The 27,376-nt window shown below is 40.7% G+C and overlaps 1 long non-coding RNA gene across 1 annotated transcript; it reads right to left on the reverse strand.

The window, feature by feature from the left end:
• Nucleotides 1-7,180: 7,180 nt before the first annotated feature.
• On the reverse strand, nucleotides 7,181-26,960 carry LOC122774580. Its single transcript, XR_006361005.1, has 4 exons — nucleotides 26,444-26,960; nucleotides 7,983-8,058; nucleotides 7,688-7,759; nucleotides 7,181-7,210 (listed from the first exon to the last, which is right to left on the reverse strand). It is a non-coding gene; the product is annotated as an uncharacterized LOC122774580 (long non-coding RNA).
• Nucleotides 26,961-27,376: the final 416 nt, after the last annotated feature.

Raw genomic sequence — 27,376 nt, forward strand, 5'->3', positions numbered from 1 at the left:
ACACTCAATTATCACCGTGGATTGTTTGACATCATAATGGTGTTTTCTACGAAATAATCGAGTGTGTTCAGCTCATGACACATTGCAGCCACAAAAGCAATTATTAGGGTTCGAGCAACAAGGGTTGCAAGAACCCTCTTGAAACTGGAAGGATTATTATTATTATTATTATTATTATTATTATTATTGTTCTTATTATTCCCCCAAATGAATCGCCTTTTTGAGGCCTTTCCCATGCCCCAAAACTCACAGATTTTTGTGACCGCATCAATTGTGGTGTAAATTTGCGTCTGAAAAAGGTTCGGGGAATGTGCGTCGAAAAATGTCCGTAAAAGGTCACCTCCCTACAGGAAGTGGAACGCCCGAAACAGGAAGTAAAGTCTTACATTGTCCGATTGACACAAAACTAGATATGTGAGTTACGGGACCTTCCCTGAACATGTTTACTGAGACGAACAGGAAGTCGGCCATTTTAAACAGGAAGTGCCCTCTAACTTTGCCATACGTTGTCCGATCTGCACAAAACCTTATATGTGACACCAGGGACCTGTCCTGAGCATGTCTGCAAAAGCTGACCTCCCAACAGTGGAGTGGAATGTGGAATGCCTGAAACAGGAAGTGGAATGCCTGAAACAGGAAGTAAACTCTAAGATTGTCCGATCTGCACAAAACTTGATATGTAAGACAAGGGAACTTCTTTGAACACGTTTACGGACACGCATTTGACCGAACAGGAAGTAGGCCATTTTAAACAGGAAGTGCCCTATAACGTTGCCATACGTTGCCGATCCCCCACGAAATTTGGAACGACATGCAGTTAATCAATAATGAAAATAACTAGTACCGCGTGCGGTTCTGAACAGTTATTTTCATTATTGATTAACTAGTTGAGGCATTTAAATATGGACGAAAGGCCAAAGAAACATTTACACCTTGTATTACAAATACTTAAGGCTCTGTCAACAGTGAGATTCTTTTAACCTCATGGACACTCCTACATGTTGCAGTGTACCTTCGTGAAAATAAGTCCAAAACAGAGAAAAAAAAGCACATGACAGACCACACGGTGTATGACTATAAGATGGAGTAATCTGCAAAAGTACTGGAAGTCAGATACTACTTCCCACTGGACCAAGTTTCAATTGTCAGACGTCTTGTCACAATACATGACTGGTCGTCCAGGCAACCCAGTGGAAAAAAATACTATAATCCACTCATTGAAGGGCCAATTCGTGTGTTGACTCATGTCTGACTAAATTTAGATACTCCACTCTGCTTTATAAAGTTTGCAGATCCCACTTTGTCCTCACAGTGTGTTTGCTCCACCGTCACAGCAGGGTTGGTCGACACTCAAGAGAACTCTTCATCAACCAAGCCTTTAAAATAAACAGAAAATATGTCTATATTATTATTAGTAACATGCCCATTAATAAGGTGGAACTAAATCACACCCATACATACGTACATGTTAACATTTCATGTTAACCCGTTTTTTCACTAATTTACAACATACGTATAAGACGTGGACGGTTAAACGGACATAGAAAGACGAAGAGATAAATAAAGCAAAACTAGACAAAGAGATGAGGATTTCGGTCTCTTTGGATGCATTTCAGTACGACATATTAAAAAAACCCACTGCACCTTATGTACATATTTTGTGTTACTGTATACATGTTTTATATCTAAGGTTTTTCTTTTTCTTTTCTAATTTTATTCCATTTAAATGCACCAAAACACCAAGTCAAATTCCTTGTATGTGTAAATGTACTTTGCGATTCCGATTCTGATGAAACATGGTTTTTGTTTTACTTTTATATTAAAGTATTGTAACTTGTATATCATTCTACTAAAAGCTGCATTCACGCCTGAAAAGCAATGGACAAATTGATTTCTTAAGGATTGAATAAGTAGTGGATGGGGGTTAGACTCATGACCACTGTATCTTTGATGTTGTGTGGGTGCCTGTAAAAACGCAGGTAATGGTCAGACACTGGCTCTGAGAGTAGCAGACTGTTCCTGAGGTGTTTGATATCTCCTTCTTGTACCTGGGACCAGCAGCCACAGTTACAGTCTGTTGCTCTGCAGTTATGAAAACAAAACAGGGAGATCTCAGCTGCTGCCTTGTGCCTAATTTACTGGATGGTACAGTACAATCTATCAACATTTTGTTCCCTCTTCCTTTAGGGACTTACAGACTTGTCCATGGGATCTTACAAACATTTTACTTCAAAGACAAGGCGCTGTTGTGCACCTTTGCAAATAAACTTTGCTTCATATTAAATACGTCTTTAATCAGTCTTGAGGCAGTGTTCGCCTCCACTCCTCTACATCAGTAAATATATTATGTCAGCTAAAAGAGATAAGTGATGTGTGAGTGTGTAAGTCAGCGTTCATTTACAGAGAAATTAAATGTTAATGTATGGCAACATTTAAGAACTAGGGATGGGAATCGGTAACAGTCAATATCAGTCCGATACTGGTCAAATTCATATCGTATAGATATCCGATCCGGTCCTGATGGGTTCCAAAAATCTCATATATCATTTTCTTATATATTATACATGCTTTGAAAATGTAAATACAAATCAGCAAAAGCATTATAGCTGAGTCATGTTTGGGCTTTGCTTTTCTTTTGTTTTGAGAGAAAAATATTTGTTACGCAGTTGGAGAATGACGTCTTTGAAATGACTCGGCACAAATGTGGTGTTAACAGCTTCATAGTTCACAAATTGTCTAAAATGACTGTATCGGAATAATATTCGGTATCTGTAGATACTCTAGTTATTGATATCAGTATCGGACACAAAAAGTGGTATCGTCCCATCCCTAATAAGAACTACTGTACATACCAATGATTTGTATGTTTGAGTTCACACAGTGTGTCAGTGTGACATGGTGATGTGAGTGTTTGAGTGAAAGAAGCCACATTGACTTTGTAGAACAAGGTGCAGCCCACCACGCCTGGGTCACCGGAAGAAAACGAAGCCATCAAAGGTCGTACACTGAGTGGTGTATCAGAAGGCTAATGTAATGCTTAATGACTTCTGTCCTTCACAAGGGTTGGGTCCAGATCAGTGGACTGTCTACTTTTGGACCATGCATTTGCAGGAATAGTGGGTCCCATTTCGAAGGCTTAACAGTGGAGACTTTCAGCTTTGTGGAATTACTCTATTATTCGACACAGTAGAAAACATGTGGAGGTACAAATCTGACACATTTTGAAATATTTTTCTGCAGTCCAAGCAATTCTCGCTAAGTCATGATTCAGTTGATTCCCCAACATTTTGTAACAAAGCCTTCTCTGGAACACAATAGCCAAATGACAACACCATGAAACACCACTGTCCACTGGCAACAAAGTTCAATTCTAATTGCACCCATTTGTAACAGGTCTTTTTCTTATTTGCATTATACAGAGGGCGTAGTGTGTAGTGGCACCTTGTGGTCACTTGAAGGAATGACCGTTTCAGCTGTGCTGTACTTTCTTACACGGGCAACAGATAACAAAGATCAATTAATATATTACTATATAATTATATAGTTACTATATTACTATATAATATGTCCTTTCTTTACTACTACTACTTATAACAATATGTAGCAAGTTGACAATTTACACCAGTATAAAATGTGTCTGCATTAAAATGGTCTTCAAATATAAATTTGAAGGGAGGGAATACTGTATATTTTTTATTAGAAGCACGGGGTACTATGTTTAGTATGTGCAATATAAACATGAAAGATAACTACAGCTGTCAGATACAAATAGTGTGGTTAAAATGTATATTTATTTTTGTGATACGAGCATTTGCATCAAGAGGCCAAAAAGGTAGTTTGTTATTAGTATTTGTTCTTTCCAGCAGTGGCAGGCAGAGTCCAGTACACTAATAAAAATGCATATCCTGCCCCTTGGTGGTGGTGAAAGGAGTAGCACATACATCACTGACAGACAGACATTAGCACAAATATATAAAATAATAAAAAGGTTGAAAAAGTGGAACTTACATGCAGTATAGTAAGTAAAAAAAAAGATGATACTGTACGATAAGAAATATGTTTACTGAGACAAAAGTTATATGATCAAATGAAATACAACAAAAAACAAGGATGTTAAAAAAGGGAAAAGTTATGAATGAATATGTATACGTACCAAAAATACAAACACTTTTTTTTGCTCCCAATTCCTAAGAATTGAAGTAAATGATGTGAGATTTTCAATGTGCAAACAAAAGGCTCTCAAATGTTGATCACAAATTTGTCAGGTCTGTATTAGCGCACACTACACCTTTACTACAATAATTGATCCACCAAGCAGGTGGGACATGTAAAGACTAGTGTGTGTCTTGGACTGCTCAAACTGTACACAATCATACACAAATCAATTTATCATGTCAATAAAATAATGTCTGTATCCATAGACAACATTTTATTTCACCAACCACAAAGGATTTTTAACATTTAACACAATCTATATGAATGGAATTGCATTCCTTCATTTATTTTACAGTCAATATCTATAGATCTATTTTACCCCCCAAAAGTGAAGCATCTTGTCGTCTCAAAGCCAGCCCGAGTAAATCTCTTAAAGGTAGCCGCCTTAATGCTGCAGGCTGGTTAAAGGGATGGAGTAAAGCATGTCCACCCCCGCAGTCATTTTCTGTTCAACTGATCCACCTGCTGTGTTTTCACCCAGAGGAATAAATACCTAAAGCCTTCATGAACTGACTGCTAGGATCATCTATTCTCATCTGCAAAGACTCACGTGACCGGATAAGCTAAGCAGGAGAAGAGGGGTAGTTTTATAATAAATTTGTTTTAAATCCATACGTGGATCACCACCAAAATCTAGTAATGACTTCATTTGGGCACGGATTTTCACCTTTTTTTTTTAAAAGAAATTCTGCTCACAGAAACACTGTCAATGTAATGAGATTTAGAGTGGTTGGCTCTGTGGAGCGCTGTGTTGTGTTCATGGTACTGCTGCTTAGTGTGTGAACAGTAACAGATTTTAATGAACATGTTCGTTTCTGTTTGTTTCATCACAACTGACTCAGACAAAGCACTATTTTATCACACAATGATTCCACGATGACAACTCCAACTGTAAAAATATCTAACAGTTGTTTTCATCTGCTTCTTTAATACAAAGCTAAGATTTACATCCGTTCATACACATAACATAACTGTCCTACTATCTTTTGATTTGTTTTTGGTTAATTGATTAGTTTCCACAACAAGCAGAGACTGGAAGTAAAAGTGCAACAGCAGTGGAGAATTATCGCATGATTAGCGGAGATGAGTCTTCTGTTTCCTTTAATATGCATTTCTACTACACATCCTTGTTTTTTTGTTGTTTTTTTTTTACTTTACATTACATTACATTACATGTCATTTAGCAGACGCTTTTATCCAAAGCGACTTACAAAAGTGCATTTAAACATTTGGGTACAAAACTCCCCTAGTCGAGACATTTTTGAGAATGATTTTGAGGCTTTTTAGGTTTGGTAATGTTCGTCATTATCAAGCTTGCTGCTTTATTGGGTGGTTGGCAGTGGGAGGCACAACAGACCAAAACACCAAACTAATACATTAACAGAGTGAATTGAAAATAAAAATTGTGTTTACATTGGCTGCATCATTGTCATTGCGAGAAGCCAATATTTCAACTGTGCATGTTTCTTTAATCTCTGATGACATATGGTCGTTTTCTGACTTCATATACATTTCTTACACAATGCACTGTTAAATAATAATTGTCTCCAATCTCTACATATTTGTATATTTCCAAAATTACCCCGACACTAACACTGACAGGGATGCCATGCATACCTGTACTTTGAGCCTCCAGATTACCTGGATGTTGATTGGCAGGTGAAATGGCACAAAATCCACCACGTGCTGTTTTCAATTTCTTTCACTGACAAACATAGATCTACCCACACTGCAGGCAGAAACACGCACAGATAACATTCACTGGGGGCTGCTCGTGTGGTCTGAGCTCTCTTTAATGATAATACTTAAGCCTGGTCTCTGAGGAGTAGAGAGTAAAAGTGATGATATGCGAAACAGTGGCTGCTATACAGGGTTGACGCCAATACCGTCATGTGTGGGAGTTGACTGTCACCTTGCATAAAAAAGCCAAGGACTTAAAGACTACCTTGGGGGCTGTGTGCAAAGGATATATTATAATGTGTGAAAGTAAAACCTTGCCTCTGTCTCTTTTTCAAATCCCCTCTTTCTGCATTTAAATCACCAGGAGTAAATAGATACGTAGCATGAGTCTACACCACACTATTAAATATAGTGACCCAAGAAAATGGGCTAGAGATTGACACCATACTTTGTGGTCGAGATAGCAAACTAGCAATAATGACAGATACAGTTGAAAACTCTTCTGGGAATTCTAACAGTTATGGAATTCCAGGTCTTCACATTCTACTGGTCCAAGTATGACACCTGCAGCAAAGAGGAAATGATGCTAAATATGGTCTGAGATGCAGTCCCTGTGAAGGATACAGCCATATACTATAGAAGACAAGGAGACGTGATGGGGGAACGAGGAAGAACAGGGACGTATCCAAAGGAAGAGGATGGCTTACTGTGAGTTGTATGAGTGGCTGGACACTAAGGAAGGAGAGAAGGACTTGTATGGATTGGCTAGACAAAGAGATAGAGCTGGAAAAGATGTGCAATGAGTGAGGACAGAGATGGAAATGCACCGACAGGTGAACAGACTGTGTTGAGAAGATAGAAGGAGTATTTTCAGGAGGATAAGTAAGGAGGAAGTGAGGGCAGCTATGAAGAGTGGGAAGGCAGTTGGTCCAGATGACATGCACCTGTGGAGGTATGGAAGTATGTAGGAAGGAAAACAGTGGATATTTTGCAGAGCTGGACGTGCTGAGATTTTGGTTGGGAGTGACCAGGATGCACAGGAATAGAAATGAGCATATTCAAGGGACAGCTCAGGTTGAAAGGTTAGGAAATAAAGTAAGAGAGGCAAGGTTGAGATGCTTTAGTCACATGCAGGAAAAGTGATTATACTGGACAAAGGATGCTGAGGATGGAGCTGCCGGGCAGGATGGAAAGAGGAAGATGCACAGGGAAGTTTCATGGATGTTGTGAAGGAAGACATGAGGACAGTTGGTGTAACAGAAGAGGACACAGGGGAGAGGACAAGATGGAGGCAGACGATCCAGTGTGGTGACCCCTAAATGGAGAAGATGAAAGAAGACAATTATTGACAACTCTTTCAATATAAATTATATACAGTATCAGAAATTAGGATATACACATATGTATATATATATACACAACACAATCAAAATGTATCTATATTCTATTTTAGTATACTGAAAGGTTAAATCATTCTTCAACAGTTTTTTGAGACTATATTGCATTTAGCATTTTAATATTCCACATCTTGACTCAGTCACTTTAACTGCATGCAGGTAAACATCCAGAGGCTGCATAAGGAAAGACAGTTAAATCAGATTCATAAATTATTATTTTGATTTAATGGCACCATCTGTGTTTTCCTTTATCCCTCAAAGTTCTTTCAAAGCTTATTACCACCAAAGCTTTTTTTTGACAGAGTACAGAGATCAGATGGAGCTGTAATGACCTAATATAGGCCTCCTTACTATAGATGAAAAGATGAAGGAAAGGGGAAGAGACCATGTCTCACCTGTAGGCAGTTTGGAGGCAGCTGCAATCAAATTGTCTGCTGCTGTCTGCAACCTTTCCTCATACACTATGTCTAATAGATGGGAAGGAGGAAGAAGAGGAGGAGGAGGAGAAAGAAGACAGAGACAGAGTTATTTGGTCCAACACATCCTGGTGAAATGTGTGCTTTTGGGCATCATTTTGAAATCTTTCATTTTTACACTCTGGCCACTCTGGCCATGCTTAACAATTGTTATGCTCTAAAGACCAATTTATTTACTTATGCAGTTTTGTGTCAGTCAGAGCAGCTGTTTCACCTTAATTCACCCTTTTTTTTGTCAAATTCTGTACAGCTTCTACTACATCCAAAAGCTCCTTTGGCCGTTTTGTCACCTTGTGGAACACAGAATGCACAAGCATTAAACAATGGCTTTACAAAGCTGGTCTACATGACTGTAACAGATCATTTCTTTACCTACTCTGTCAATCAAATTCACATAATAACAGTTTAATATTGTTTAATAGAGTTCTTAAAGATCTACAGTATATTTAAAAATAGATAGACACAATGTATTTACGTGTATACATACACACACACATATTATACATATCCACAAGTAAACAAAGAGAACAAGACCATAATAATACTAATATAATTACATGTATTATTATTAGCATTATTATTACTAATAATAATAACAATAATAATACAAATTATCCAATTATAGACACTTCAGGAGAGCCCCACGGGGATGTTTTACATATATTTACAATCAGGAAAAGCGAGAAGATGCTTTTGTTGTATATAAACATTTGTATTTAATTTCTAATTCTAATTGTGATTACCTCCATTACATATAATCATCCACAACACCTTTAAAACGCAAATCTTGCTATTCAATTTCCTCTGCCATCTTCCCCAAAAGTAGACATGGTGAGTCGAGCATGTCGTGGTTTTCATACATTTTTTCTCTCCCTCAGATAGACAAGAATATGTGTCAATGATTTCCTTAAGTCACCCTCTTGTTGATGCTGAACACACGTTCCACCTTCCTGAAGCAGGCGTCAACATTTATGATGCTGCGCGCAGTCAAAATGTGACCCCAGCACAAGTGAGGACTGTCTAACACACCAACAAAGCTGTGAGAGAAGCTCAACAGCAGGCTTACACAGACACACACACACACACACACACACCAGCCACAGAACAGATGTGCACATTTTCCAATGCAAATATTAAACTCAACAAAAGGATTCTGTGTAAACAAGTTTCCTTCAAATCCTGGTGTTCAGTTTAATATTTGCATTGGAAAATGTGACACAAGTTCTGAGGTTAAATATTTTCAGTAAGAGGAGCTTGAAAATGTTTTAATCTGAATTTCATTTACACATGCCATAACATGAATGATAATAAGAAGATATTTTGCTTGTCTTTTTCCAACTTGCTTGGGTTTGAGAGGAGAGCATCCCAGACTCCCCCAGTACTTCCCTCCTTTCTATTGTCTCTAGTCCCCATTTCCCGCTGCCTCAATGCACCAGTTTTACTGCAGAGCAGAGATGGAGCGAGCCAAGGAGGGAGGCAGCAGCAGTGGTGGGGGGAGAGAGAGGCAGATGAAGAGGGAGTTACATGCTTATGTACAGTACATGGAGGAATAAAGTGGGAGAAATTCTTGCAAGAAACCCCTGCAGAAATGAAAGTCTAGTCTGGTTACGCAGGTAAGACGGAACATGAAAGCAACAAAAAAAAAAAAAAAGAGGAGAAAAGGAACAAAGGGATGACAGAATCAACAGTGCACGGTGAGAAAGACTCTACACATACTGGAGTTTAGAAAAGTAGTGGGGAAACAATGTTGGGGAGAAAAGAAAATGAAGTGTGGAGAAACACCGAGAGAAGATTAAAAAGAGGCAGGAGGTTGGAGAGGACACACAAGTGACAGAGGCAGCGAGAGGAGGAAGAGGGAGCGGGACTACAAATCAAGTCGACTGCCTCATCACATCCTGTATCCCCCACTCATCTCCCAGCCTCCCCACACGTCCTCCCCCTCCCCCAGTTCCCTCACTCCCGGTGCATCTCCATGGCAACCAGACAGGGTGCCTAATACACGAACTTAATATATTTCCAATGGCAGGGTGAGCTGGGTACTAATGCATTCATCTGTCTCCACACAGACAAGCCAATCAATATTAGGCAAGAGTCTGCTCCAAGACTGCAAAAGTCACATGGCTGGTACGACGGTCAGACATGGAAAATCCCAAATTTGTGTGTGTGTGTGTCCATGCAAGTGCATGTCATTGGGTCCATTTGGATTCAGCATGGGTGTGTGGCAACAAGGGCACTAATGTCTTTTCATACATGAAAACTGCTCAATGACGGCTTTATAGAATCTGAGTTCATTCAGTAAAACAATCACGTCATACTACTATTACATACTACACTTTATATTAAAGAGCTGATGGAAGATTGCAATCTGTGGTATTCATCAATTTACACATGATGACTTTTTGCCATATTTTATTAAGAAACAGATACAGGGCAAGACAAGAATACACATAAAAAATGCAAATGCCAAGAAGGACGGACTGATTTTTGAAGGCGACGAATGTGACGGGGTCACAACCCCTGGCTGTCTTTCTATTGGCCCCCACTGAAGGCTATAAACACAAAGCCAGCCAATAGGGTTGGCCCCCTGAGAGTGACTGTGCTGCAACAAGGAAGAAACATCATCTTCTGGTCCAAACTGACAAGTTGTCATCATGACATGACAAGTAAACACCCTGAAACAGTCCGAGTGGTTATACAACTGGACATTCAGATACATGAGTGGTTTAAAATAATAACAGATCAAATATTATCAGATAAAATCATAAACGGCTTCTTTTCTTTTTCTTCTTCCGAGGATGTTGAAACTGAATGCAGCCCTGTTCCCGAGGACCTCACCTGTGACCTGCTTTGACCTCACAGGTTAAGGGTCTCAGGGACAGAGGGGCATACTGGGAAATTAAAATACACAAGACGGGAATAAATACACAGTAAATGAGTGTGCCAAAAACAAAATAAAACAACCCACAACTCCCAATGGTGAGATATAACGCATTAAGAAAAAAAGAAGGGAACCGCAGAGTCACTGCACCGAGACAAAGACATGACCTCATCTGACGTCTGGATTCTGCAGCAGCGACCACTTTCCTGCTACAGATCTGAGGCACAACTGATCAGTTTAATCAAAACATAATCACAATTCATCCTTCATACTACATTTCACTGAAAATAGAAGAGGGTCAGAAGCATTTTTTTCCACAGCAAGGGCAAATAATACCCAAAATGCAGTGGTTGAGCACATTGGAGAAAAAACTCACTTTTAAACTGTTAAAATATGATCTTCTGAGCTCGCACTCACAAATTCTTCATTTATTAGAGTCAGATAGATTTTTCGGAGATCACTAAGCTCAAGGGGGTTTAAAAATCAAGTTCATACATACGAAAAAAAAATATCCCAGCAGACAAAATAACAGCCTGAAACACACCTGACATAACGAAAATCTCTCTATATATACTACTCTAATCTTAATCTTCACACATAACGTTGACTTTGGTAATGTATTTTTTGGTCCTTAATCATTACTACACAAATCCTTCTGAAACGATTTTAGGTGGTATTTAGACACCAATACACCTGCAAATGAAACAGAATTAATGTCACTCTAAACTCATTTGACCCCACAACATGATATGTTTAAAAGAAAGAAAATGCATTGCCAAGAAATATTATACAAACAGATGCCACCCACTGGTAGACAGACAGAATGACACAGTGATCGAGAAAGACTGGATATGTTCCTATGTTGAACAAAAAAAAAGGAACTTCATCACATTTCTGACTCGCTTGTTGAAGGAAACATCTTTTTTATCACATGAACGCCACTTTAATGTGAACGTGAATGAAGGTGCAATGTGTCTGCGTCACGTCTTGCATCAAATTAAGCTGCACTAATGCACATTATGTCTTAACCTACAGCCCGCATTGACATGTGCAAGACGGGCCTCGAGATTTTGTTTAAAATGCAGGTGAGATTTTGACATAGTCTTTGTTAATGCTGCATGTGACAGAAGTGGCAGCTGGACCGAACAACAGCAGACATAGCATCACCTCGAGATGAGTTATGGATTTGTCTGCAGTGGAGTTCGCTCTACTCTGAAAACACTTTAAACTATGTCAACATCAGTTAAGAAAAGCATCGATTTAATCATGTGAAATGACATTAAACGAGCTGAACACATTCATGATAACTGCAGTAGAGGTAAATGCATATCGTACAACATTGTCATTTCTTAACAGCTGCTAATTTTAATAACTTGGCTTTCTGGTGTAAAAAAAAAGAAAAGATAATTACGATCAAAGTGATTGAGATTTACAAATAAGGCCTGAAAGGACAGTAAGAATTAGAAGAAGGTGGTAATAAAACATGAGACGCAGACATGACCTGCCGACACCACGCAGCCGAGACGCTAAATGAAAAGGCTTTCCAGTGTGTGCAAACACAGACCGTACATTACACTCAGTTTGAAAATATCTATAGCAACAAGAGTGCACGCATGCAAAGATGTTAAGAATTACTGCTGAAAAAGTTTTAAATAAAAAAATGCATGCCACCTCTGCATAAAAAAGAAATGAGTTTTCACATTGGGAGTAAAATTGTAAAAAAAAAAGAAGACACAATCACCTTAAAATCAAAGCCTCTTCTTTTCTCTCTTGGTCTGTCCTGGTCAGAGTCAGTCTGTGCTTCCTCTCAGCTCATCCTCTGATAGTGTATGCCGGGGCCAGACAGAGAGCCCAGCGGCAGGTAGGTAACAGACAATAGTATTGATTCCATTATTCTGCTCCCTACCTACCCACCTGACTAACATCGACATCTGTTCTGCTCCTCACCTTTTGTCTCTGCAGGACTGCCACCACAAACACAGAGCTGCAAATCAGAGAAAATGAGAAAGAGAGAATAAAGCTTTTTACACTAGTAATGTTCACAAGCCCACCTGCACACTACAGAGGACAGACGACACACACACACACACACACAAATTCATTCACCCTGCATTCATGCTCCGGTCTTTTCCCCTTTCTGCTTTCATTGTAGCACCTTCAAGTCTTTCCTCTTCCTTTCTCTCCCCCTCTTTTTCTGTAGTCGTCAACCTTCCATCGCCCTCTTTTCCCTCTCACGTTTTTTCGAGCCTCACGTCTCTCGTAGCCGAGTAAACCCACCCCCCTAGACACACACACACACACCAGTCTGTGAGCTACGCGTCTGTGTGCATGTGTGCAAACGTGTAAGAGATGGCAAGAGGGGAGTGAATAAGAGTGCAGTGAGTGTATGCTTGAGTGTGATTAGATGTGTGTCCGCGAAAGAGGGGAACTGTGCGCTGGGGGTGGCGTGTGTGTGTGTGTGTGTGTGTGTGTGTGTGAGTGCGTGCGTGCGTGGCTGGCAGAAAGTGGGGGTTGGAGGGGGAGGGTCAGAATCTCTAATAGGAAGAGAATAGAGAGAAAATATGAAGCCCAGGAGCCTCATGAACCTGAGAGTCTGACATTACTGCGTCCTCCTGTGTGTCCACCAGTCATACCATCATCACACTGATTACACGGCGCAAATTAAGCATTTGTGGAGAAACTTCATCAGGTCCAAGAAGGCATCATGATTCTACAACTCAACATTACAGGGAGACGGTGTGCACGGAAATGCATGGTGCAACCGAGGTGAGGGACACGGTGTGTAAAAGACGTATCAACAAAAACGTGAACTGCAACAGTCTCCATTTATGAAGTTGAGTGACATCATATTTTTGTGTACACTTCTGTTGTCGATATTTCTGTGTGGCCCTGTAGTCAGTTCAAATGTCCACAGGCGACCTGATACTAATATTTGTGCTGCTCTCCGAGAGGACCGAGAATTGCAGTTGTGTTTGTTGGATAACAGAATCACACGGCCCTCAGGGAAATTCAGGAATGAAAGTAAATCTAATTTCCAGCTCCTGATTTGCTGTCTGTTCTGTGAGATTGAGCCTAAACACTACACTTGACGTGTAAGCATCATTAATGGCCCTGAAGTGTTCTGACAGTGTTGTTCAACAGAGCATATCACACGTGTCCACACATTTACAGGAGATGAGGGTAAAGCGGTGAAGAAAGTACTCTGCAGTGAGCGAGGCCTTCAATACCACCGTCCTGATGGACAGCTAGTTAAGAGATCGCATTTCATAAACATACAGGAACACATATGCACAATAACATCTTGCAGCGCACTGGAGCTTATTGTGAAAGCATCTTTCAATGATACGACAAAACATTTAATGAGAATCGATCAAGACAAACTCGTCTTCACCTTCACTCAAAAAGCTTTCAGACTTCTGTGTCATACAAATGCAAGACGAGGACGCGGCCATTCAGAAATGTAGGTTCCAATGAAGACGCCACACGATACATTCACAATACCTCATGAATATTCACAGTGTCCCAAACATTGCCTATGTACCGCTCCATGTCACTTCAGCAGGTATCGCAGACATGTACTCCTGCTTTGATCCTATTCTGTGTAAGCGTCTCATTCAAAGCTGCCGTGCACTACAGGACTCTTCACATCCTCCTCCAAAGACGCAATTGTACTGTAATGTGATGCCACTTTAATTTGCATAGAAACAACATGCTGAAAGTGTTTACTGCTGTGATATGCTGCATGTTTTGCTCTGTCCACCGTCAGCCCCCAGGGCAAAATGTGCTTGTGTAGCATATTCACTCTGATCACACTGATCCTAAACATTAAATGTCACTGAGACAAATTGTTGTGCATTTACTGCAGAGATTGAGTGTGGGTAGACCATATAGGAGTCGCTGCCTTTTCTCCTCCGTCTGCCCTCCTGCCACGAGACTACATTTGAGCACAGCTTTCCAAGACAGTGGCTAGCTGGACGCCATTTTGCCAATAAAACCAAGGAATGACAGCTTTCTCTGGCATGACAAGGGTCCAAACCCGAGGGACAAATACTGAATGTCATCGACAGGTGTGTGTGTGTGTGTTTCATGCAGGGTTTTTGTGAGGGCGTGCATACGTGTGTGTGTGTGTGTGTGCGCCTGTGGTTGCACTCTGCAGTGCCAGTGTGAGACAAAGCACTGGGAGTGCTCCATGGGGATGACATCATCAGTCTGGGATGATGTTTGCCTCGTCTGTCTTGGGATGCTCCATCACATTGCTCTGTCCCGAGAGACCAGGAGACAACATCCTATTTAGCGGCACATTACTACTTGTCGCACACGTTTTTTTTTGCAACTTTGTTTATGCGCACGGAGGGCGAAAACATTTAAACCTTGGTTGAAGGAACCCATGATGTTTCTTTTGGGGGGAGGTTGTGGTGTTTTACACATGCCAATTTTGAAAAATGTTATTTTTGCAACACCATACTTGGTAGTTGAATGTTAGTATAACAATCTGCTCCCACATATGCAGGGTGTGGAGCCTCTGCCAGGGTGGACAATGAGCCAAGTATAACAGGACAGTGCTATAAACAATCTTTGGTCTATAAGAGGAGAGAATGAAGCAGGGCAGATACTCTTCCCTCCCAAGTAGCTCATCCTTTCTCTGCACACCTTGCAACTGTCAGATGTTCACACTGTCTGTTCTGGCAGGGGAGCAGCATTGTGCTGTGGATGATTAAGAATGCTACGACTGACAGTGCCAAATCAGCACAATTTCCCTCTTCCAGGAGAGGAGGAAAGCTGGCTGTAACGCACTGCAGATGGCTGCTGTCTCGACCACCAGTCTGACATAGTGAGGGGATGGGAGGAGGGCGAGGTTGTGGGGCAATGAAAATGGATAAATTAGGGTGCATTGGACTGCACAGTGTGGTAAAATGGGAGCAATATGTGGAGGCATGTGCGTAAATGTATAATTCCAAGTAAGGCTCCTCTACCTACTGTAGCAAAGGCTAATCACATAGAAATACTGCAAAGCACATGCAGCTTGGCTATGATTTCCACAGTGAAGCTGTGGATGATGATGAGATCAAGGGTGAGTGGGTGCAATAAAGGTTCTTTAGGTTGAAATAAGTGTGGTTTTATAAGTTTTGATAGAGTCCTAAAAAATAGTTGGAGCTTATTTGACCACATGCAGGGAAAAAAAAACATACCGTCGCTGTATCAGAGTTGAATTTTCCCTTATTTGTTGGCTGAACAGTTGCAGCCCTTCTCTTATAAGCAAATAGTTACGAGATTTTTGTCATACTGTCCGTCCTATGTGTACTATATTCTTTTAAAATGTTGGGGGAGGGTGCTGCAGAATTTGTCCCAGTCAAATAAAAAAAGTGAGCTGCCACATTTTCACAAATATTCTGTGTACAATACTTTATCTGACCACAGAGTAAGTTGAGCATGAACATTTAAATGTTGTGTCTTTACTCACAGGCTTTCTCTCTGCTGCAGTGGTAGCCACTGCTTGCAACTACACAAGAAACAGCCTGTTGGTGTTGAAGACAGGGGGAGAGTATTCGATTAACCCTTGAATGGGTCAAATGTGTCAAAGCTGAAAAAGGAGAAAGTCCTGACTTTAACCAGTAGGAGATCCCCTACTTACCTCTCTTGTGGGTGTGCGTGGCAAAAAGTGACTCCGCAGGGAAAGCTAGAAGGTTGTACAGTTATCTCCGTGCCGTTTATTATGCGAAACCATACAACCAACTACCTCACACTGCAGAGCACAGACAGTCGCGCTGCTCTCCAGACAAGATCTTCACCAGCAGGATGACACCTGTCTGGCTTCTGTCTACTAGTGAGCCAATTATTTGATACCATTAAACACTATAGTTTAATAGTTGGCCTCCTTTATCAAGTTGTATTCTGGAGCATGATTTGTTATGCTAAAGAAACATTTCCTGTTTTGTTTTTTTGTTTGGTCTTGATTTTGAGAAAATGCACTTGAATCTACAATCATGATAAAGATGGGATGGAGAAAAACAGAGTGCTGCGAAGGCTGTGATTGCACAGAAATGGAAATGCCCTGCAGCTGCAGCAGAGGAGCACAGGTGAAAAGAGATCAGTTAAACAGAGGAGCATAGTTTATGTTGCACAGGTTCGAAAATATGAAATGCACCACAGTAAGGCTTGATTGAGACAGAATAGATCAGGATATGAGATTAAAGATTTGACGACGCTGGAGGAGAGCTATAAAAATACATTCACACACATGTAGGGCTGCTCATGCAGGTGTGAGTACTACAGTGGTTTGTTGAGTTGTGTCTCATTCATTCACAATCTTTGCATCTATTTCTTAGGACTTATTGCCCTCTACTGGTGGCTGTGCAAACTTCCCCAGACTTCTCTGCTCCACTTTTTTTTTTATCTGCACCTTGAAGTGACTCTGCAACAGAGCAGCATCAACAGCGGCAAATGAAGAATCAATGGCTGACTATTGTAGCGTTGCTTTATACAACATGACATAAGTAGATATTAGCTTTGTCCAGCAGGTCCTATTATTGGTATAGATCCCCATTTTAAAAGTCACAAATTATTATCATGCAATTTACAGCATAATGTTTGGGCGTGCACACTGCAGCACTTCAACCCAGTCAGCTGTCTCGTTCCACTTAATAGCTGACATGATTTCATTGGAGTTAAATGCCATCTGCCATAACACTGTCATCAACATCGTGTCTGCTGTCAGCTGTGATATCTAAATCTGGGCGTCTTCTGCTCCACTGCCAAAATGGAATCTCCCTTCATGTCAAGCACGCAGTGAGAAAAATGACTATAGAACTAAAAAGCCTCTCTCGAGAAGTCATAATTGTCGGGTGCTGCAGTACCATGTTCACTGGCACAAGGCTTTACATTCCAGCAGCTACAAGCCAGGAGTGTAATGTTGCTCTGAGCACAGACATAACTGAGGGCAAGGGATATGCTTTGTAAATGCCATTTCGAGAGGGGCGAAATCAAACTTTTTCAAAACAGAAATGAAATAACACCTCAAGACGATTAATTCAGAATTACACGTTTTAAATACAATGTAGTCAAACCCACCCACTGAGTCTAATACACACGATAGAGACTACAGAGAGGAGCTCCGAGTTCTCTGCATAAAAATGCTTCTTGGCATGTGGGGATTTAAGGAATCCACCCTCCAGGAAAAAAGCATTACAATACCGAGAAGAGTGATTCTGCCTGGCTTTACCAAGAACTTGCGGTGAATGAATAAAATGTGCAATTATTCAAAAAGTCTAATGGGCAGATACAAAGTGGAAACTAGATTCCATCTTAAAACCCTTCTTCCATTTGTTTTTTGTTTTGTTTTGGGATCTCAGTAAAAATACTCGTCTCTCTACTGCTCCCTTTATCTCTGCTGTCCCTAAATGCACCCCTCCTCCCCTGCCTCTCTTCACTCACTCAACCCTTTCTCTGCTTTGGTCTTCATGGGCCCCCGTTTCCCCCCTCTTACCCTTTTAACCACCCTCTGTCATCACACCCTTCTCCTGCCCGCTTAATCCAAACATGCTGACGGACCATATTTTACACCCAAAACCTCTTCTGGTTTACATCCCTGCAATATTTTCACAGTCAAATCACACAGACATGCAGTGTAATTGTGCAGTGTCAGCTATCTGCTCACTCTCCATCTCTTTTGCTCGCTCCGGCCCGTCTTAGTGTCTAAGCAGTGAAAGACTCCACCATATAATATATTATAAATACCATGTTTATAAGTTGCGAGAAAATCCATACACACAGTAACACACACACCAGGATATCACTTACATGCTGCAGTCCTGAAAGACATGCTACAAGTTCACCTAATTTTACAAAAAGACAATCTCACGTTCAAATTAGCAACAGAAGGTGATGAGAGAACCCGCTGTGTATCTCGGGGAAATTGAAAATCTGTACAGTACAACGCTAGATTTTTATGAAGCAAATCTCAAGTGCCATGTTTTTCAATTACCCATAAAAATGCCACTTCTATAGCTTTGCAGCAATATGCAACATCTCCAACTGAAGAAAACATCATAGTCACGAAGGCAAAGCAAAAAAGTATCGTTCCCATCTGCTGAAATATGCATGTATTTTCTCCCAGGTGAGAGAAACCCTCTAATCTGCTTTGGTTGACGACAGCTTCACATACCAAGATGGCAAAATGAATGTTGCCATGGGAACCTTTTGCCTGGCAACTCCAACAGCCTGGCAACTAGCCAAACTGTTGCTATGGCACAAGTGTCAATCTCCATACACTGGGATTGGTGCGTGTCTGGCCTTGTGTGGCTCCTCCCCCAAGAAGTTTCCAATCAGAAGCATGATGTTAGAATGTATTTGTTTAGAAACTAATTATTTAATTTTTAAAGGGTGCGTGTGTGTGTGTGTGTAATGGTGTTAGGAGTGTGTGTAAAAATAAAATGGGTTGATGTAGCTTTTAACGCCAAATAAGTGGATGTGTCGTCAGAAATAAAATCATTCCTGTTTTTCCAATTTAGTATATCAAAAAAATCTCATTATAGATATTTTAGACTAATTCTCTATGAAGTGTGGCTCAGTAGCATGACTAAACTGGATAGAGATGATTTAATCATTTTTAATTTCCCTCTATATTACTCACTTCCAAAAGTAATGCAGGGACAAACTATATAATTTGGCAAAAAATGTCCAAAAGATCTTTGTCGTAAATTAAGCTCTTTGGCTGAAATTAGTCAACCAACATGCAAGTGGGTATATGCTTAGATTGTATGCAATCTGTAGGCAAACATGCTGTATGTGACACATTCACATAGCACATTCAGCTCATTTTTCCTTTAACAAACATTGAAAACTGAAAACAGAAGAACATCTGGAACAGAAGAACATCTGGAGAAAATGTGGGTGTATAAAGAGAGGTGGACACCTGAAATGCAAAATATAGACAATTTCTATACCTTGAGATTACTGCCAGATCAAAGATGTGACATGATGTGAACACACACGCGCACACACGCACACACACACACACACACACACACACACACACACACACACACACACACACACACACACACACACACACACACACGTTAGAGGGAGGTCTCTCATGAATATGAAGACTGTTTAACTAAGAGGTCACAGGGTCAGGCTGTGTAACAGCTGAAGTGACACAGGAAAAGGAAAGATGCAGCATGAGAGATGGACTCTACTGAATGCAAAGTTTCTTTCAGAATCATTATTTTATGCAATCAAACAGCTGTAGTCTACAATTACATTGCTCTGTTGACATTATATAAAACATGAGGAATTATCTATTATTGTTTTGTAATTCTCGGGATTAACCGAGAAAAAAAGAAGCTATTCACACTGCAGAGTAACAGCCACATTTATAAACTTGCTCAATTGTTTCAGTTTGTTTCTTGAATGGATATTTATTTGCAGTGCCCCTCAACATGATCAGCATCGAGCAGACTTTGAACATTTGCAGTTTGCTGAAAGGGAAGGAAGGACTATAAAGAATAAGTCAATTAAGATTTTTTAGTGTTTTACTACTTAGGGATTCAGGGAAGAACATGGCAGTGTGACATAAATTCCGGTTCGGTTGCGTCACTTTCTGTTCATGGTTGCTTATATATTTTTTTTAGGTTGCTTTAATCTTGAAATCTGAATGCCATCTCAGTGCACACCAGCGTTCAGCAGTGTGGACAAAGCAATGCACCAGCTCAGAGAGCTAAGCCTCCTGCTACAGTTTGATAAATATAACTTCAAAAGAAGCAGCCAAACAGCTTTAGCTGGCCGGCTGCACAATAAGCATAATAACTCCCCACCCCCTGGGAGCTCCAGCCTAGTTCATTTACCCTTGCAGAGTGTGCACATGTGTCTTTGTTTCAGTACGAGCCTGCTGGAGGCTCCCCACCTTCTGCTCTGAATAAAGCGGATGTATAGAGGAACCTATTGGACATTATTTTTTTGCAGAGGAAATACATCCCCCCTCCCTTTCCCCCCTTCATCTATTTGCCCCTCGCATGTAATGCCTGATTGACCACAGCACCCCTTAAAGAGGTCAAAGGGCAGACAAAACAGTCTGGTGTCATGGCAACCTGTGTGCCACCAACCAGAATAGTGGGGGGGTGGGGGTGGGCGGGTCAAATGAGCTGTCAGTTAAGGCTATAAGAATGTTGCCCTGTGTTGAGACTAATGGGTGTGCAACTTGCAAACAAGAGTACACACACATCACGCACCTGCCCTATGAAAAGGACCTTTCTAATTTGCGCTCCAGAATAATCCAGCCAAATCCCTCAGTGCAATGCACTTTAGTGTCGGACCTATCAGAGTATCAGATGGTGCGAGTGTACACTGTTGCTACATGCACACTCTTGTGAGTGCGTTGCTTGTGTGCACGGCCGACACTCCTCTGTAAAAGGTTCTTTGTGTCCGCTCGATGCAGTGGCAGTGTATACGCAATGGGGGGGTGGGGAGGGGTAACAAATGGGAGGCAAATGCATTCAGATCAATACTAAGCTGAGAGGAAGAGAGTGGGGCTAAGAAAAGAGAGTGGTAGGTGGTGAGTAGAGAGGGAGGGGCCACAGAGGGACTGATTAATCATTCCTGTATTGTTATTGACTTTCTGTTAAAGGGGGTGAGTCACACTCTGAATTATGTACGTGTGTGTGTGTGTGTTTGTGTATGAATGTGTGCCTGTGTGTGTTGCACTGTACTAAGTGATAGCACAAAGTCATCAATTACAGACACAGACTTCCTAAAGGTTTGGCACTGTAGCTGGGTCAGTCGTGCTCTGACTGTCTTTTTGACTTTCAGACAGTTAGATATATTCAGCACAGTATCTGTAAAGGATTTAAAAGGTAATGTGTGTAGGCTTTAGCAGCATCTATTGGTGAATATACACGTTGCAGCTGAACATCTCTCACCTCAGACCTGCTGCTGTTGTGAATAGAAGGCCCTCGTTCTGTGGAAATGAAAACAATTCATACATTCAGGTAATTGTACACTCAAAAGATGTGTAGAAGTATTTTATTTCTCTCTACCATTAATTAATCCCATTCCATTATGAACAGGAACAGGGAAGTGAAAGAGGTGAACAGGAAATTCCTTGTGAGGAGTTAATGTGGAGCTGAGGATTGAACAGACACAACAGGGAAGGAGGGAAGGAGGGAGGGAGACTGCTGGAGGTGGAGGAGGGGTAACTCTGCCCTGACATCTGACCCACTGGCTGTGACCTTGTTCATTGTCTGGAAGGACAGAGCGTGGGCACAGTGAAGCACGTGCCACGTGTGAGCACATATAGTAGTGTTTTAAAAAGACACTTTGCAATAAACCATCATTAAATAATCAGCAAGCAACACTAAAAATAAATCACTCAATTGAATAACACTGGCATAATTAATTTATAGTTACAGCAGCATGACACCAACTTGTTACTGTTTAATAACGACTCATTTAAAAACAGCAACTTATCAGATGACTTATCAGAGGACAGAGGGCCAAGTGAACTGAAATGAAAAACCCCATTCAGTGTTACCTTGAACTTGAACAATGAGTGTGGTGTTTGTGCTGGGGCCACTTCCTGACCTCTCCATCCCTCTGTGAAAGCAACCAACTACAGCCTCTCCTTTCATCTTACAGATGTGACCCTGACAACCCACGCTGACCAAAAAACAGCCTGCAAGTTTTTACGCCGACATCTCAGCCATCGACTTGTATAAGTTTATGTCTTATTTGCCATTACTACAGTATATGGACCATCACTTACATCACTGAAGCTAGATGAAGTTGATTAATACAGAAAATCAGCACAAATGCTTCTACCTTCCCTTTTTCTATCCATTGCTCCAGCATCACACCATCCTTCCTTCCCTCAGACTACCCCCCCCCTCTGGCTGTCTGTTTTCACCCTCTTGTCTCTCAGTCGGCCTGTGTCTTTATGCCTTCATCGTTCTTTTCTTGCCTTTCTTCACACTGCACCCATGTCATCCTCTGTGTCTGGCACATTTTTGAGGGTGTCGCTGTGTGTGACGCGCGGAGCTGATACCTCCAACGCTGTAGAGTCTGTGTATAATAGAATAGAAAGCCTTGTGAAAGCAATCACTGTTGCTAGAGGACATGCATTGAGAAAAAAAATCCAAATACAAAAGAAAATGTGGATTCTGTCTCTTTAATTTGTCCTATGTTAGTGTTAATGATGGCAGATGGTGACCACTTTCTAGTCCACAGTTGAAGTAACTCATGATATACAAGAGGACGTTGCCTCATGACATCAACAAATGTCTTTTCAATAGATCATACTTGACTGATGTACTGAAGTGGACACAGGGCCAGCAAGAGAGACACTTCTGTGCACTAGAATTATCAAACCCACTAGCATTTTCCTTATCGCTCACTTTTCACCCAGCCCCCAACTCCTGAAGCTCGTAAGATGTCTGCGAGACATCTAAAGAGTCAGAGAGTGGAGGGGCGAACACACACATCAAGAATGAGACACGCGTAAGACCGTGCTGGTTAGATCAAATGCAAAGATGCAGCGGTAGAGAGAGAGAGACTGTGGAACTGAGATAGTTTAGCGAGGTAAGAGGCAAACTATCTGAAGATTGAGGAAGACTGTGACCTACTAATGCAGTACTGTGGAATTCTCACTGCTGACTCCAAACACATTCCTACAGCCTACAGACATTAACCCCCACCTCACTGCCTCAGCCTTATGATTTATGAAATACAGATTACATAGAAAATGAGCCAACTGTCAACAAATTAATAAAGATTAAATTTGAATTTAGTGTAAAGGGATTATTTTTTAATTTTTGCCGTACCAAACTAATATTATTAAGTCAAAAAGTGAACAATTAATATATAGTATATAGTATAGTGAACCAGTCTTACATCTTAGATAGCTAAAGAATGGATACAAAAGTGTTGAGGCCACACTACTGTCAAAAACTGAATAATCTGCCAACAAATGATCAGTTCATATTCCTCCTTCACAGGCATATTTCTATTGCTATCTCTAAGGAATATCAAATTAATATTATGTATTAGCTACATCTCACATATTTTTTATCAGTATGTTTAAAATGTAAATGTCAATGTAAAAAAAACCGTGAGGATTATATTATACATTTAATCATATTAAATTGGTGTCATTTAAAAGTAAAGACTGTTTTAATGTAGATGTATGTGTTCATTTCAAGTTTTTCAAACGCTGTTAGATAAAGGCTGAGGAGTAAATATTTTTACTGATGAAAATAATAAAATTCTGGACCTCAATAAGAGAAAAGCATGTACTATAATCAACTTCCTCAAATGATGTCAACAACAGATGCATCTCATGCACACAACACACAGAAGAACATGTCATTCATAGATTTAAACTAATAAAACTTAACTCACTGCACCACTGAGATAAATTATCAGTGCTGGGCTTGATGGGTATCCAGATGGAGCGAGCTCAGCCCCATTTCTGCCCCATGTCCTAGAGAAGGCAGAGAAACACAGATGCAACTAGAACACCAAGTCCGTAGGGAATAACTCTCACTCCGACCGTGAGAGAATTTCAGTGAATCCACAGCAGTCACATGGTGCAGACGCTGCTGCTCGCTGTGTGCGGCCTTTTTTTTTTACCATCTCTTTCACACCAGAACTACATAATTGATAGTAAAGACCGAGTTATGCTTTATAAAGTGCAATACATTAACGGCTTCCTCTGCACTCTAAAGTTTAGATATGCTGGGATCATTAAGTGAGGACCTCAAGTTGAAGAGGTTTTAAATAACTGATACATTCATTGTCAGTGCAATATGCCGGGGTAAACCATTATTATTTAAGTGTTCAGTTTTATTATTCAGCTGTAGAGATGTGTTGACGATCACTGGTGTTCAAATGCTTTAAGTAATATAAGCGCTTGTGTACATGTCACAACAGCAATCAATGGGATTTTTTCACTCCAGCGTTCTAATTCTCCATTTTGATTGTGTTTGAATGCAACCAAAGCACAGGTGTAGCACTTCTACTGCACTAAAACATACTCCTGAATTTGATCTCAAATTTAATGCACGTTCAAAAGGAATATTTTGGAGGATTTCACTACTGAATTAATATTTTTAAAAAACTATGGAAGGCAATTACTATTTGTATAATAGAGGCTTAAAGATAGTTTTCACATAACTGCACCGAGTGTCATGAACACTACACCACACTGCTGAGTAACAAAGCAAAAGGGCCAAGAATCTCAACTGCTGGTGTTCTTTGTTTATGTAATAGTAAACTGACAAAGAAATGTGGACACACCAACTTGATTTTTGAAAAATTGTAACGAGGGAATATTTTGATATGCTCTTACGTTTTAATTAATTAGTCAGAAAAATCTGTTCATGTGTTTCTTGTTACGTTACATGTTCTTCAGTTGTCAACTTAATAAATAATATGATACGAAAACTTCCCACAGCAGATTAAATGTATTGGTGAAAATCATTTGACAACTGTGTTGTTACGTACCAGGTTTAGTGGTAATACACCACTGACCAAGACGTAAAACACGGCGAAGGGGAAAAAAAAAAAAATCAAGGACTATTGAGGACTAGTTATGTATAAAGCATAACTAGTCAAAACACAGAAACTGCTGGTCAAGAGGAAATATCTTCAAAAAAAAAAAAAAGCACTTATTGCCTTGATTTGCAGTGTCATAGCGAAAATAGCCAAAATGAGTTGTGTTACTGACACAAATTATTTACATCTAAAATACGACTTTCATTGCATGTTATATTATGTCAAATATCTGTGAGTCTGCTATACCAGTCTACAGAGCAACCAAATCAAACCAGCCTGGGACCAAGTTAAATCTGCATTCAGACTATTTCTGTTAACACAATCAAGACAAGCCTCATTCTTACACAGTGTTAAGGAAAATCTCTGATTTCTGCTTTCTGCCAAATTGCACACCCTTGCATGGATTTAACCAGATCATTTTTGAGTTTGTTTGCCTACAGTGAGGGGCACAGGGTCTGAGAAGTCTCAGTTCCAGGTCTCCATGGAGATGTACATGCTTGTGAAGGACATGGATAGAATGAAGATAAATCGCACCTCCTTGAACAAACACACGAGGGACGACACTAACCTGTCGATATTAAACAATGGAGGCTAAGAAAACATGCAGGACAGCTTGGCACTGACGGCGGTGAAGACACAAAGCATAACAGGTATTCGGAGAAGGAAGTAAGTGTTATTGGACACGGAGAGACAAAAGGATGAGTCTTGGTCATGTGCAGGGTAACAGGGACACACACATTCAAATACTTGTCATCTTTCTAATAGTTGTTTATCTGATCAAAGTAAGAGCTCGATGTACGAAAAAAAAAAATAACTTGGAGACATTGACACTGTGCATGAAAACCTACACAAAGACAGCGGTCAATGCATTATAATGGCACAAAGTTGAGTTCTCCCGATTCGGTTCCTCTCAACTGGGCCCCAAAAGCAGCCTCAGCCTTCAACTAGCGCTGAGCTTAATTTCAGCAAACATGCATATTCTGTCAAGTAAATGCAGGGGATAAAAGGCATGACTGGATTAAAGGAGAAGCGTGGAGACAGGGGAAATGTTCCAGTTGGAGTGGAAGTAAGAACAGACACAAACCAAAAGACACTATACCAAAGCGGAAAATACAAATCAGGATGAGAGAATGAGAGTAACCCCCAAAAAGAAAGAAATGTGTGTATGATAACTTTCCTTATGAAAAAAAAGCACAGGAGGAAAAAACAGAATCCAAGAGAATTGCATGCACAATGTCTGCCTTTCTTTTTACCTTTTCCCGCATTTCTTTCCGGATTCGAACTTGATTCCTTCTTTCCGTTCCCTCTTCCTCACTCTTGAGTTGGTGCTTTCCCTCTTGACTTGCAGCCTTGCATCTCTGCTTCATTCCAGCCTCGTCACAGTTCAGTCACTGCTGCCTCTTCTCCACCTTCCACAGCCATGATTTCTCTTTTCCTCACCCTGCCATGCTCAGGACTTTGTAGGGAAACATTCCTTATGGACAAAGAAAATCAGCGCTGTGAGGAAAAGTACCAGTGGCAAAGGCAAGCAAACAAATTCACAAGCAGCAAAGTGAGAGGCAGGAGCTGCTGCTACTGCTGCTGCTGCTCAGTTTGTGGCTAGAATAGCATGTGCTGGTGCCGCAGAGAACTGGTTCCACCATACACTACACAGGGAAAAACACAAAAGTCTCAGTGGTGCAGAGCAAGCTGAGGAGACGGAGAATATAACAGAAAGAGGGAGACGGTATCGGTCATCGAGTGTATATCTGTGCGTGTGTGTGAGCGTGAGCATACATGCAGGGTAGGAATGAAGGAGAGGAGAGAGGGAGGGACAGAGATTGAAAGAAAGGAAGGTGGGAGGGAAAGAGAGGAGTACATGGAGCGAGGGAAAGGGGAGGATACATTTTTCTCCGTTTGTCTCTGCTTTCCTGGTTGTAATTTTTTAAATTTCCTCCTTTATTGTGAAATGATCTTTATGTTCTTTCTACCTACACAATTGCCTTATCAGTCGGTCATTATTCTGCCTTTCTGCGATCGCTTTATCACGGTCATATTCCCCTTTGTCAAAGCCAGCTGTGTCTTTAAGCCTGTGCACTTGAACTGAGAGTGCTTTTCTTTCTCAGTGTACTTCCCCTCTGTTGGCCCCCCAGCACACAGGAAGAGAGACACAGCTTGCCGAGGAGAGAGGCAGAGAGAGAGAGAGA

Source organism: Solea senegalensis, linkage group LG9 (assembly GCF_019176455.1).
Source record: "Solea senegalensis isolate Sse05_10M linkage group LG9, IFAPA_SoseM_1, whole genome shotgun sequence".
Taxonomy (NCBI): Eukaryota; Metazoa; Chordata; class Actinopteri; order Pleuronectiformes; family Soleidae; genus Solea; species Solea senegalensis.